Here is an 11,494-nt window from a genome sequence, read left to right on the forward strand (position 1 = left end):
AGACATCTGAGATGATCTCAAGAGTCATGGAGTCTTTTCTATCTGAACAGAGCAATGAAGACAGCTCTCCTTTCTCAGGAACACTGCAGGTACAGGTGGAAAAAAAGGGGCAGTGAGGCAACAACTCTCAGCACTGCCTGAAGTGGTGGGAAATTAACCCTAGCATGATGCAGCAAAAAAATAGCTGCCTCAGCCCAGTTGTGTATTTTGTAATTGGGACAGGTGTAGGTAAGGAAAGTAATGGTGGAGGGGTGCTGGTGATAGAGTCTTCCCAAGTATGCACAGGATGCCAGTATCAAGGAGCAAATTATCACCATTAATTATAAAACAGAGTCACAGTACACAGTACACGGTAAACTCATAAGATTTTATATATGTATATACACATATCCCGTATGAACCAGACACCTTTCCAGGCTCCCGTGACTCTTAGGACACATGCCCGGTGAATTGGTGAGCTCTTGTTAACACAGCCTGCGTAACTGAGCGCTGTGCTATATGTAACCAACAAATACTTCATGTTACAGTGCGGGCCACCCCCTTGTTTCTGAATCCTCACTGTCATCTGCTCAGATTTATCATTGTTTCTTCTTTGTCCTCTTCTTGCCCTTGTCTGTAGGAGGGATTTCCTATGCAGCCCAAGGAGCACCATGCTGTATTACTGCGAGGGACATCACCTTTCACAGCTGGCTCCTGAGCAGCTGCATAATGACAAATAAGAGAGAAGAAAATAGTACACATCAAAGAAGAGGAAAAACAGCTTAGAACACAAATGTAAACAAGAAGAAAATGTCAGATGCTGCCTTGAGAGTATTTTTCTCCCATGTAACTGTAATCAAAGCTGTAACGCTGGGTTTCCTGGCAGCCTCTAGGCTGCAGTAACTAAATCTGTGTGTGTGTGGCGGGACAGCAGAGTACCAGGCAAGGGTCAGAAGTTTAGTGTGGCTGTGGCCACGCAGATGGGTGGTGAGGAGCACATGGTACAAGCTTGGCAGTGGCAGTGGGTGCGGGTCTGGTGGGTACCATGGCTGGGCCATAGTGGGGGCACACCATCTGTCAGGGGCCTATGTGGAGAGGGGAGGGAAGCAGGGGGAGGCCGTGCATAGAGGTGCACTGGGACTGAAGTCTGGGGCTGGGAGGCTGATCTCACGCAGGCAGAGGTCAGGTGTGGCAGGGCTGAGCAGGAAACAAAGGCCTATCTGGTCTTCCTGGGCAGGGAAAAGGTCAGTAGCAGAGATCATTTTAACAGCAGCAATGCTTATGTGAATGCTCTCCATGAGCCATATTTTTTTAAGGAGGGTATGAGGCAGGGAATTTAGCAATGTGTTGACCGCTGTGGGATGAATGGGGAAACGCTGCTCCCCATTGTACTTGTGACCAGAAATGCTCCGCAACAACACAAGCTCGTGTTTACAAGCTAAGGATGAAGGCAGCCACTTGGCACAGAGGCCCTGCAACAGCCACTGTGGGGTGACCCTGCAGGCAGCACCACTGTGCACCAGTGACAGCAGCTCTCCTCACACAGAAAAACACGATGAGAGAACTTTTGGCACCAGTGGCCCTGATGGTGGGATGAAGACAGCATGCATATGGGAAGGCAAACCCTTCTGCTGTAAAGAGAAAGCAGAGAGAGGTCTGGTTGTCTTCCAGCCTTGGTTTTGTACTCCCTTACCACCAAGCAAACCTGGTGCAAGCTATAAGTGCTGCCTCATTGCATTGACTTCACTCCTTCTCTGTGTAGTCTCCAGACTTAAGACTCCCCTAAGATACAGTGAATTTCCTTCACATCTGTGGCCTTTTCATTTCCTATGGTAATACATAGTAATTCTTATTCATAACAGAGCAGTATAGGAAGGCAGAATCTCCATTAGCTGCACTGAAGAAGAAAAGAGGGATTTCTGATTGACCTGATTGATCTGTGTGTTACAGCTGCATAGCAAACAGGCTCCATCAGCACATAATTGCCTTCACTGTGGAAGAGCCCTTGACTTAGCTGAGGCTGGTACTCACTGTGCCAGGTACAGACGTCTATTAAGAGACAGTCCTTGTCCCTGTGACTCATCTAAGTAGATGGAACACATTCAAAAAGGCAGGGAACAAGCAGATCCCTTGGCACCAGGACTAGGCGGACCTGATTACCCAAGGATATTTTTTCTGAAGTGACTGTTTTTGTGCATTAGAAGGTAAAAATTTAGAAATTTTATTTGTGACTGGGATAAAGAAAATAACTTTTTCTCTTGAAAACTTTGCTGTCTAATAGTGCATGAGGCTCCCACTCAGGCTCCTTCCCTGTTACCCTCCTCCAGAGAATCACCTTTAGAGCGTTTGCAAGAATTGAGAAAGCATTGTCTCATTCAGACCATTACCTCTCCGCCAAATCTCACTGAAGTGGGAAGGCATACTGAGAGACATACAGATGGCATAGTCATGCCAAACATCATTCCCACAGGAAAACAACACATTCCAGGTAGAACAGAAAACAGAGTGGCAGGCTCCTTTGATTTTATTATTTTTAAAATGTTTGCTTATCTGCTTTCTTATTTACATCCTTTTGTGACTGGATGTGGCTTTGCCTCTTAGTAGAAGCTGCCAGTCAAAAATCTGAAAGTCAGGAGACCCAGTCTGCATAACAAAACAGCTGTTAAAAGCTTTACATCCCATTGCACAGATACTAATGTAATCTTTGCAGATCAGGGCTTCAGAAACTCTCATTTCTGTGGGACACCTTTGCAGGAGGGACGTGGGCTGCGAGTGGGAAACAGAACCACTCCCATGATAAATTTTGTGATTTGTTATAAGCTCTCCATACCAGGCTATCCAGCATTCAGTAGCAAACACTCGTCACTTATTTACCAAGCAATGTAACGCTTGAAAACAAATTTGAAGTTTTTGCTATCAATAGATATCACTTTTAGGTGCTGGACATTTCAGTTTTGAGATCAAGTTTGGTGTTCAGAAGATTCTCTGGGAACACAGCAAGGAGCGCTGTTCAAGTTCATGGCTCTAGTTGAAAGAAGAAAGAGAGGCCTTTGCCTTAAAGACAGCGGCACTCTGCAAACCAGCGGTGTTGGGGCTGGGGTGCAAGCACAGAGTTCACCACCTACTGGCAGGGCCATGTGGTATCTCCTATGGAGAGATGAGAAGAACGTTCTAAGAAGCTTTGAGAAATGAACAGTGAAACCCCCAAAGACAGGAACGCATGCTCCACACAGCACAGAATGCCCCCGGGGGCATTGTAGCATTCGTGGTGAGAGTTAGGACAGAATACAATGTTTAGCAGGGTGAAGACATGGCAAATTTTCTTGGCTGCTACTACGTATCTAAATACAAATGGTTGCACTATTTTGAGATTTTTTGCATGATAAAAATGACTGAATAAATTTTTCTGGATCCTTGTGACAACCAGGGGCACAGCCTTTAGCTAAGGGGTCCCGTGACCCATTCCTCAACTTCTCTGTGAAACAGCTCGGGAGTATTGTCTCTATTTGGAGTCTTAATGTCTTAAAAGCATTCGGAGATTTTTCAAGCACACCTTGCAAGTATGAAATTTTAATAAAGTAAACCGAATCCTCAGCTTCCTTTTGTCAACACGTCAAGCTCAAGCATGAAGCATCAGAAGCATTTTGCCATACTTAATGTAACAATGTGTTTATTAATTTAGCCAGTGGGCCAGCTCATGTTCTCACTGAGGAGTACATAATCCTCAGCTATTTAGAACCTTTCATCCGCAGATGTCAAAACACATCACAAGCACCACAGTACCTTTTGTCAGCACAGAACTTCCATTCACCTCAGGGGAAGGAGGATTAAGCAAAATATGTTTCCTTGAAATAAATATTTATTAAGAAATTACCTTGTTTGTTCCACCTCACTGTCTTTCAATGGTGAGTGTCACCAGAGCGCTCACCCTCCCTCCCCAGGCAGTGACTCACGCTGCCGCAGGCCCCGCTGCCCAGCCAGCAGCCATCTCCAGCACAGCACAGCTCGCCCTGGGAGCCACGGCCACGCCGCCCGGCCCCACCAAGCACAGCAAACAAAAGCCCAGACAAAAATTAATCACACAATTGCATTAGTGCCCTGTGAACCAGCACACTCATCTAGTCCTCTGCTGAACTCTGCTGTACCGAGGAGACCTTCGGGTGGATTATGCTTAACCAGAAGCATTAGCGCTGCGTACAGCACAGTGCCCCGTTCCCTCCCACGCAGATCAGAGTTAATGTCACATCACCACAGAGCCTCGGCTGTGATGGCAGCATCCGCGAATGCTTGGCCAGAGACAGTTTGGCTTACCTACGTCTTCTTTTAGATTCTATCTGATAGCCAAAGCAGCCCGGTGTGCAGCCTGCAATGCACTGAGCAGCTGACCCAGTGCTCTCCTCCAAAGCACCGCCGCCCTGTGAGCGCTTTGTGCTGCTCCTTCTGCCCAGAGGTGACAATACACCTCTTAGCCTCGTGTACCACTGAGGATTATCCTCTTGACCTCTCGGTGTCAGGATGAGGGCAGCTGGCATGCAGCTCTCAGTCAGGAAATTCCACCTGGTGTTTCTGCTGCCAGACATCACTCATCCCAATCCTGCGGGGCAGGACCTGGCTGGCCCCATGCAGGTGGGCTCTGCAGAGCTGCACTGGGGCCATGAGTCACCCCCAGGAGCAGGGCATTTCCCTGAGACCTGGGACTTGTGCTTGGGTAAGGCTGGTGCTCATAGCTCAGCACCCACTTCAGGCTTAAACATTGGAGCCTTCTTTTTCAGAATACACTTGCTCTTCTAAGGCACGGACAACAGCATGTCCGTTATGAGAGACTCTCAGAAAAGTGGATGCTGTCTCCCCCTTCTTCCCTGAGCAACAGCATTACTGGTTTGAAATGAAATCACATTTAAATTTAATTCTGAACTCAGAACAGCAGTTACCTGTGCAAACTATGCCCGATTATGCTTACATGGTGTGTGGAAGATCAAGGGGAAGAGATTCTGATTTTTAAGCAAAACATAAATATGCAGTAAGTGTGGAGATGTCCCGTCATGTAACAAGGGAATTATTTTAGGCACAGTGGGAGCTTTGGAAATTGCAACTTCTGAGCGCATAGGGCAAAGGCAGTGGTACTGGGGCTGTGATTTTGAACTGGAACGGTACATGCCTTTGTGAATTTGGGCCTCAGGTGGTAGCTCAGTAATGCAGATTGCAGAAGTTCTGCTCTGTAGGCTTGTTTTGTGGAGCAACGATCCTGATTAACAATAGCATGGAAGGAAGGATTTCCTCCATCCTCTGTGGTGCCTGGTGTCAGGCACAAAATAGAGAGATTTTATTAAATTCTTAAAATTCACCGCTCTGCAGATATTGGAAGTGATACGCATGTAGGTACTGTATCGGCCCTCTAATGCAAATGCTTTCAATCCCCATTTCAGTGCAGTACCAGATTAAACAAATATTGATCTAAGAAATGTGATTCATCTCAGCATCACTTTCATAGAAAAATTAACAACTGGGGTAAGCAGGTGTAACTCCAGGGGTTCAACACTGTTGCCTGTACCCTTGATAGTCAGTGTGGCCTCTGAAAGATTTTGAAGCAATAGGAGTACGGGGCCCTGGAGCTTGCCAGCTCCCATTAACCTTGACAAGCAGGCGGGCAGAACTAAGGGCCTTGTGATTCAGCACGGCAGAGGCTGACCTCCTGTGCAAACTCATGCAGAACAAATTAATGCTTAAACACTGCCATCTCCACTGGAGACAAGGAAATCCAAATACAGACAATTCCCTCTGAGCTGCTCTGAAGTCCAGCCTGGAACTGTACCACCTAAAAACACAAAGCCAGCTTGAGCCAGAAGCCCTAGATTTTTAAAAACTTGAGGTCAATGAGCAATTATTGATTTCACTGGGAAAACCTGTATGGACCAGGAAGTGATAGGAGTTTGTTATGCTCTTAGGCACAGAACAGTGGGAGAAACTGCTGCCTTCCCTCAGGCCAGCACCTGTGAGACAGCAGGAATCCCAAGCACCCCAAAACCAAGTCTGAACCAAGCCCAATCCAAGTCCTGTGCCCTCCCATACCCCCTGCACATGCCCCACCCCTGCCCACACTTTTCCAAGGGCAGCTGGTGCAAGAGAAGGGTTGCAGCAGGATGTGAAGCATTGCAGCAGAACCAGCTCCCTCCCCATCACCCCTCACCTCTCTCCCTTGCTGGGGGTCAGAGAGATGGGGCGGGCATTGGCACCACCACCAGGCACCCGGAGGGGTCCCTTGATACAGCTGGCTTCTGGAAATGAGCACTGGTGGCATTTCAGGAGCATGAATTATTGAGGAGGCCCAGTTAAACACCACCGCCTGCTGCCTTATACTGTGGGGCTGGGTTATGCAAGAAGGAGATATCATCAGCAAGCAGCAGCAGCAGCGAGCAGACAGGAGTCCTGCAGGTCTTGGCAGAGCTCCAGAGAGAAGCGAAGTAAAATAAAATAAAAAGTGACTCTCCTCGATTCAGTCCTTGGATTACCCTAAAATAAATGGCTCTCCAAGCTTCCTAATTATATATATACATTTGCAAACCCATCCCCCAACAACAACAAAAAAGGCACATATTTGTCTCTACTGAATTCTCTGCAATGTCGTCACAGCTAAAAGCCGTTAGATATTTTCACATATATATTTTCAGAGTCCTTCCTTTGTGAACAATAAATCCCTCTCTAAAAATATATACAAGCATGGAAGAGGCAGCACCTTTTAGAAAAGGGTTTTGATTTTCTGTTATTAACATCTTTTTTGCGTTGTGTTTCATGTTACTATCATTTTAAATTCTGCCCTGTATGAAACTGTGACATTTCATACTTAGCTCTGGGGTGTGCCTGCTTATTTTAAGTCAACATATTGTATTTTAGTTGTTAATGTTCAGCTGGGAGCTAAGGTTTGCTTTGATCAGCTGAGTTTTCTGACTGAGCACATTAGTGCTCCAGATTGACCTGAAGATTAAGAAAACCATGTAATTGTCATTATTTCTGGAACTGAGAAACATCTTTGATCTTTGCACTTTTTTTTTTCATTTTTTATACAGAAAAGTATAAAAACGCATTATTATCTAATGAAGGAATTTTTGTCATATTTATTTAGTATCCAGAATGTGAGATATACGATCGTGGGATATGAACAGAGATAACAATCTCATTTCTCCTTAATCAAGACATTTAAAAAGCATTCACAACACAGTGGTGCCAAGGGTTCCCCACTTGTATTTGGTGATATGAGATACTGTACACGTAACAAAGGATAATCGGTTCCTGGGAGAAATGGAGTTTTAAAAGGAGGACTTGTAAGAAGCAGGAGGGACAGAGAATTGTTTTAGGAACCCTGACCTTACTACTCCTACCACATCTCACTTCACATCACTGGTACACAGTTCTGGCTCCCCACCAGCTCAGGTTGATGGGCCATCACATCTGTACTGGGAGTCTCTGCAAATGGAGGAACATGCACAGGAAACACACACAGTCACAGCTAAACACCGGGACAAGCTGGATAATGTATTTACTATCTGTGGTACAAATAGAAAAGGCTGAAGACTGCACCTAAATTTGCCACCTGAAAATGACTGTGAGCGAGCATTTAGCTTGCATTTAATGCAGTAACATGATTTTTCTTTCTCCTCCTTAGGTATAAGCTCTCAGACTGTGCCTCCTGGTTACCATTTGTACTGCCCACACGTGTAAGGCAGTGACCTGCATTTATCATGCTGTCCTTCATCACAAGCTGAATCCCAGCCCTCATCCCTGACTGCAGCCGGGGCAGGCAATGCTGGAAATAAGCACACCTTGGGCTCTGCCTCATGGTGGGACCAGCACTGAGGAAGGGAGGGAGGTAGTGTGGATCCTAAGGCAGCCCACTCCCTATGGCCACAGACAAAAACACAGTGAGATCTTCCCATACCAAACTCAGCCACAAAGGGAAGGGGAACCACAGTGGTAAAGGTGGAACAACATCAGCCACTGCTCAGACGACTTACGGTGAGGACTGAGGTCTGTGACACACAAAGAAAAAGGGCTTACAAACCATGCAGATCTGCATGGTGGGAATAAAATGGGTAGATACATGACCAACAGAGACCACTGGCATTCACAGTTGTATGCTGGCAATATACACCCCCTCAGGGCAGCTGGAGCATCTGCAGAGGGCTGGTAGATGGGACAGGACCTCTGGGAGACCCTCAGTATTTGCAAAAGCAACTAGAGGCCAAGTGAAACCCTTGGGCATAATAGCTGACACTGGATTCCTGGCTTTGGGTAATGAATCCCACACCATCTTCCAAATGGCTGTGTAATGTCCTGCTCTTTCTTATTCAGATGTCAAGTCTTAGCCAGAGATGGCTACACCCTCACACCAGATTGACCAAATCCCAACATCTCTTATTGAGCATTTTTCAGATCCTCCTTGCTCATTTAATTGCAAACATTATGACACATCACTTCTCAAATGGGCCAATTCTACGAGGCAGAAAGCACCAACTGTGCTGGGGAAGAGTGGGGAGCACTCAGAAGAGCCTTGGTTCTCACTCAGCACCTGAGTCACTGCATCCATATCTCCATCTAATCAGAGTCTCCAGTTTCCACAGAAGCAGTTGTTAGAAATATTTGTTTGTTGATTATTCTCTTATTTATCTGACATTTTAAGCACCTTGTAATTATCTAATTCTCGGTCTATTTATTTATTGCATTTCTCTTTGGTTTAAGTGTAATTAGCAGCAGAGCTGCTAGCAACACCTGAATGTTTCTGCAGATATTGGAAAGAATAAAATACTCTAATTTTCTAAAGAAATGCTGGCTGTGATGTATCTGCTACTACAGATGGCAAAATATAACTCACAAAGAGCATGAGTAACTATGATTTTTTTAACTGTAATTCTCATGTGGGTCAGAGCTATCATGCCTGATGGGCAGATTGTTGCCCATTGATTTCCATCAGATGATAAGACAGAGCTTCTGGTGTTTATGAGGGACTCCATTTTACATCTGCCAATAGCTCTTCTCATCTGGGCTTCAAAGAATCCAATCTGCAAGAGACCTCAGGATGCCCATATCCAATAGCCTGCATGCAGTGGCAGCAATGGTAGTAGAGTTAGATGATCTGGTCTTCAATGATTAAGTGAGTATTTCAGATATAACAGCATCTGCACATAAAGCTCCACCACAAATGCAAAAATTTCAAAAAGAATTACAATTCTTTCTGTAATAATTATTTTTGAACACTGAGGAGTAAGGGCATGCTTTCCAGTGACAAATTTTCAGCAGCACAGTAAGATTACTGGAAATTTCTCCAGCAGAGTATCCAGTCAGGTGGAGGCAGATCACAGCTAATATTTGTCAGAACACTAACGTACCCATGGGCTCAGTTGGGCCCCCTGTTTCACTGGGTGTGTTTTTAAGCCAATAGCTGTTTGCACATAGCAGGCACTGCCTTCTGGGGAGAGGATATGGTAGATGCTGATCTGTGCTGGGGATGTTGGGCAGACTCAGCAGCCTTTCTGTGTCCTGAGTTTGTCACTTGCTGTGGAATCAGCAGTACTGCAAGCCTCTGGAGACCAACAGCTCTTGGGAGAATTAAACGTTACCTCTTTGTGTTGAACTTGACCATTTTCAGCCTCTTATTTTCTGGAAGCTTTTTTCCATCCATATGTACAGGCATCCACAGAGACAATTCCCACAGACTCATGGAGAAGTGGCTTTTAGGCCATGATAAGGAAAACAAGGGCCAAAGAGTCCTTGTTTCTCCCTCTTGTATATATACTGATGCCTGGAACACAACATCCTCAGCCAGAGGAGGAAATTTAGCCAACCCAGCCTCAGCAGAACCCTGGCTCAGGTAGAACTTCAGCTGCTGCACTTATACAGCTCTGGGGCCTGGGATGACACCTCAGAGGCTGTGTGGAGCCCGCATTTCCCCATCTGTCAGACAGCAGAACGGAGACAGCAAAAGAGGGCAAAACTCTTGGAAGGTCTGCAGGCTTGCTACAGAACAAGTGGAACATCTCTTATTTGGTTTTGACAAATGAGCAAATTTAAATGTCATCTGCACCTAAATATCCCAGTGGCTGCAGAAGGCAGTGCTCTGAGCCTCTGAAGGACATTTTATCATAGAATCATAGAATGGCCTGGGTTGAAAAGGACCTCAAAGATCATTGAGTTTCAACCCCCCTGCTGAGTGCCAACCACTAGACCAGGCTGCCCAGAGCCACGTCCAGCCTGGCCTTGAATGCCTCCAGGGATGGGGCGTCCACAACCTCCTTGGGCAACCTGTTCCAGTGCATCACCACCCTTTGAGTGAAAAACTTCCTCCTAATATCTAACCTAAACCTCCCCGTCTTAGTTTAAAACCATTCCCCCTTGTCCTATCGCTATCCACCAAGGGAACCATTTTACCAAGGGAACCCAACCTTTCACTGTAACCCAGACTGTGACATGTGTTTGTTCCTTTCCATTAGAGGTGTAGTTGATCCATTGTGCAAACTAGTCAGTAAGTACCATGTGTGTGCACGTGTCTATAAAACCCTGGTATTTTCAGGCAAACAAAGACTGCCATAATCCAGGCATATGATGAAGTACAGATCGTGTTCCTCCTGTAACCTCTACATTTCCTTGTTTTTGCTTGCCTAAAACCCCGTCCTCCTGTTCTTCTGATTGAAGGAGTGTGTTTTGGCAGGGAATATAAATTGCATTTTTAGCTCTTTGGTTGGACAGTCTTAAAATATCTGTCAGCCTTAGTTCTTTCACAGACTGGGTAGTGTGGATAATTATAGTAGAACAGATTTGATGGGTTAAGACTAAAAAATTAGAATTTATATTACATTTCAAAATATTACTGTACAATTTGGAGACGCTGCCATGGAGACTGCAGTATCACCCTGCTTTACATGCAGGTTCAGTCTCTAGGTCTCCCCAGGCTTTCATAGCAACTCAGTCTCCTGTAGGTTTTTTCCCCTTCTGCCTGATGGCTCAGATATTTGCCAGGTCCTGTCAGAAGGGCACAGACCTATACACTTCCCAAGCCTTGGCACTGCCAGTTCAATCCCAAGTGCTGCTAGTGCAGCTGCTTCTAAGCGTGGCAAGAAGGAAAGGGGTCTGGCCTCACACATCCCCTCTGACTCCAGGAGGAATTGTGGATGCTCTGTTACTTAAACAACAGAGATAAGAAAAGCCTGTTCACAAATTTAATAGAGAAAACATTGCACCTGGGGTTTCACCTTAATCTCCTTTGTAAGTCCTCTGGTTTGGCTCTCAATGACCCACAGAAGGATGCACGTACCCAACTGACAGCCCATAACCTTCAGGCCAGGCTCCTCAGTTTAGGCTTGTGATTAGGAACACATTGATATCTTCTTGTGCCCAAAGGCCAATAGTTATATATGTGTTATCCTGAAATTTCTAGATCAGAACTGTATCATCAGCAGAGACCTCATGAATCACTACAGGTGAAGCACAAAGAGGGCTGTAATGAGAAAACCCCATAATAATCTTT

The 11,494-nt window shown here is 45.7% G+C and overlaps 1 long non-coding RNA gene across 1 annotated transcript; it reads right to left on the reverse strand.

Moving 5' to 3' along the window:
- LOC110401649 lies at nucleotides 349-4,585 on the reverse strand. The gene is made up of 2 exons (XR_002440514.1): nucleotides 4,291-4,585; nucleotides 349-701 (listed from the first exon to the last, which is right to left on the reverse strand). It is a non-coding gene; the product is annotated as an uncharacterized LOC110401649 (long non-coding RNA).

This window comes from Numida meleagris, chromosome 6 (genome assembly GCF_002078875.1).
Source record: "Numida meleagris isolate 19003 breed g44 Domestic line chromosome 6, NumMel1.0, whole genome shotgun sequence".
NCBI lineage: Eukaryota > Metazoa > Chordata > Aves > Galliformes > Numididae > Numida > Numida meleagris.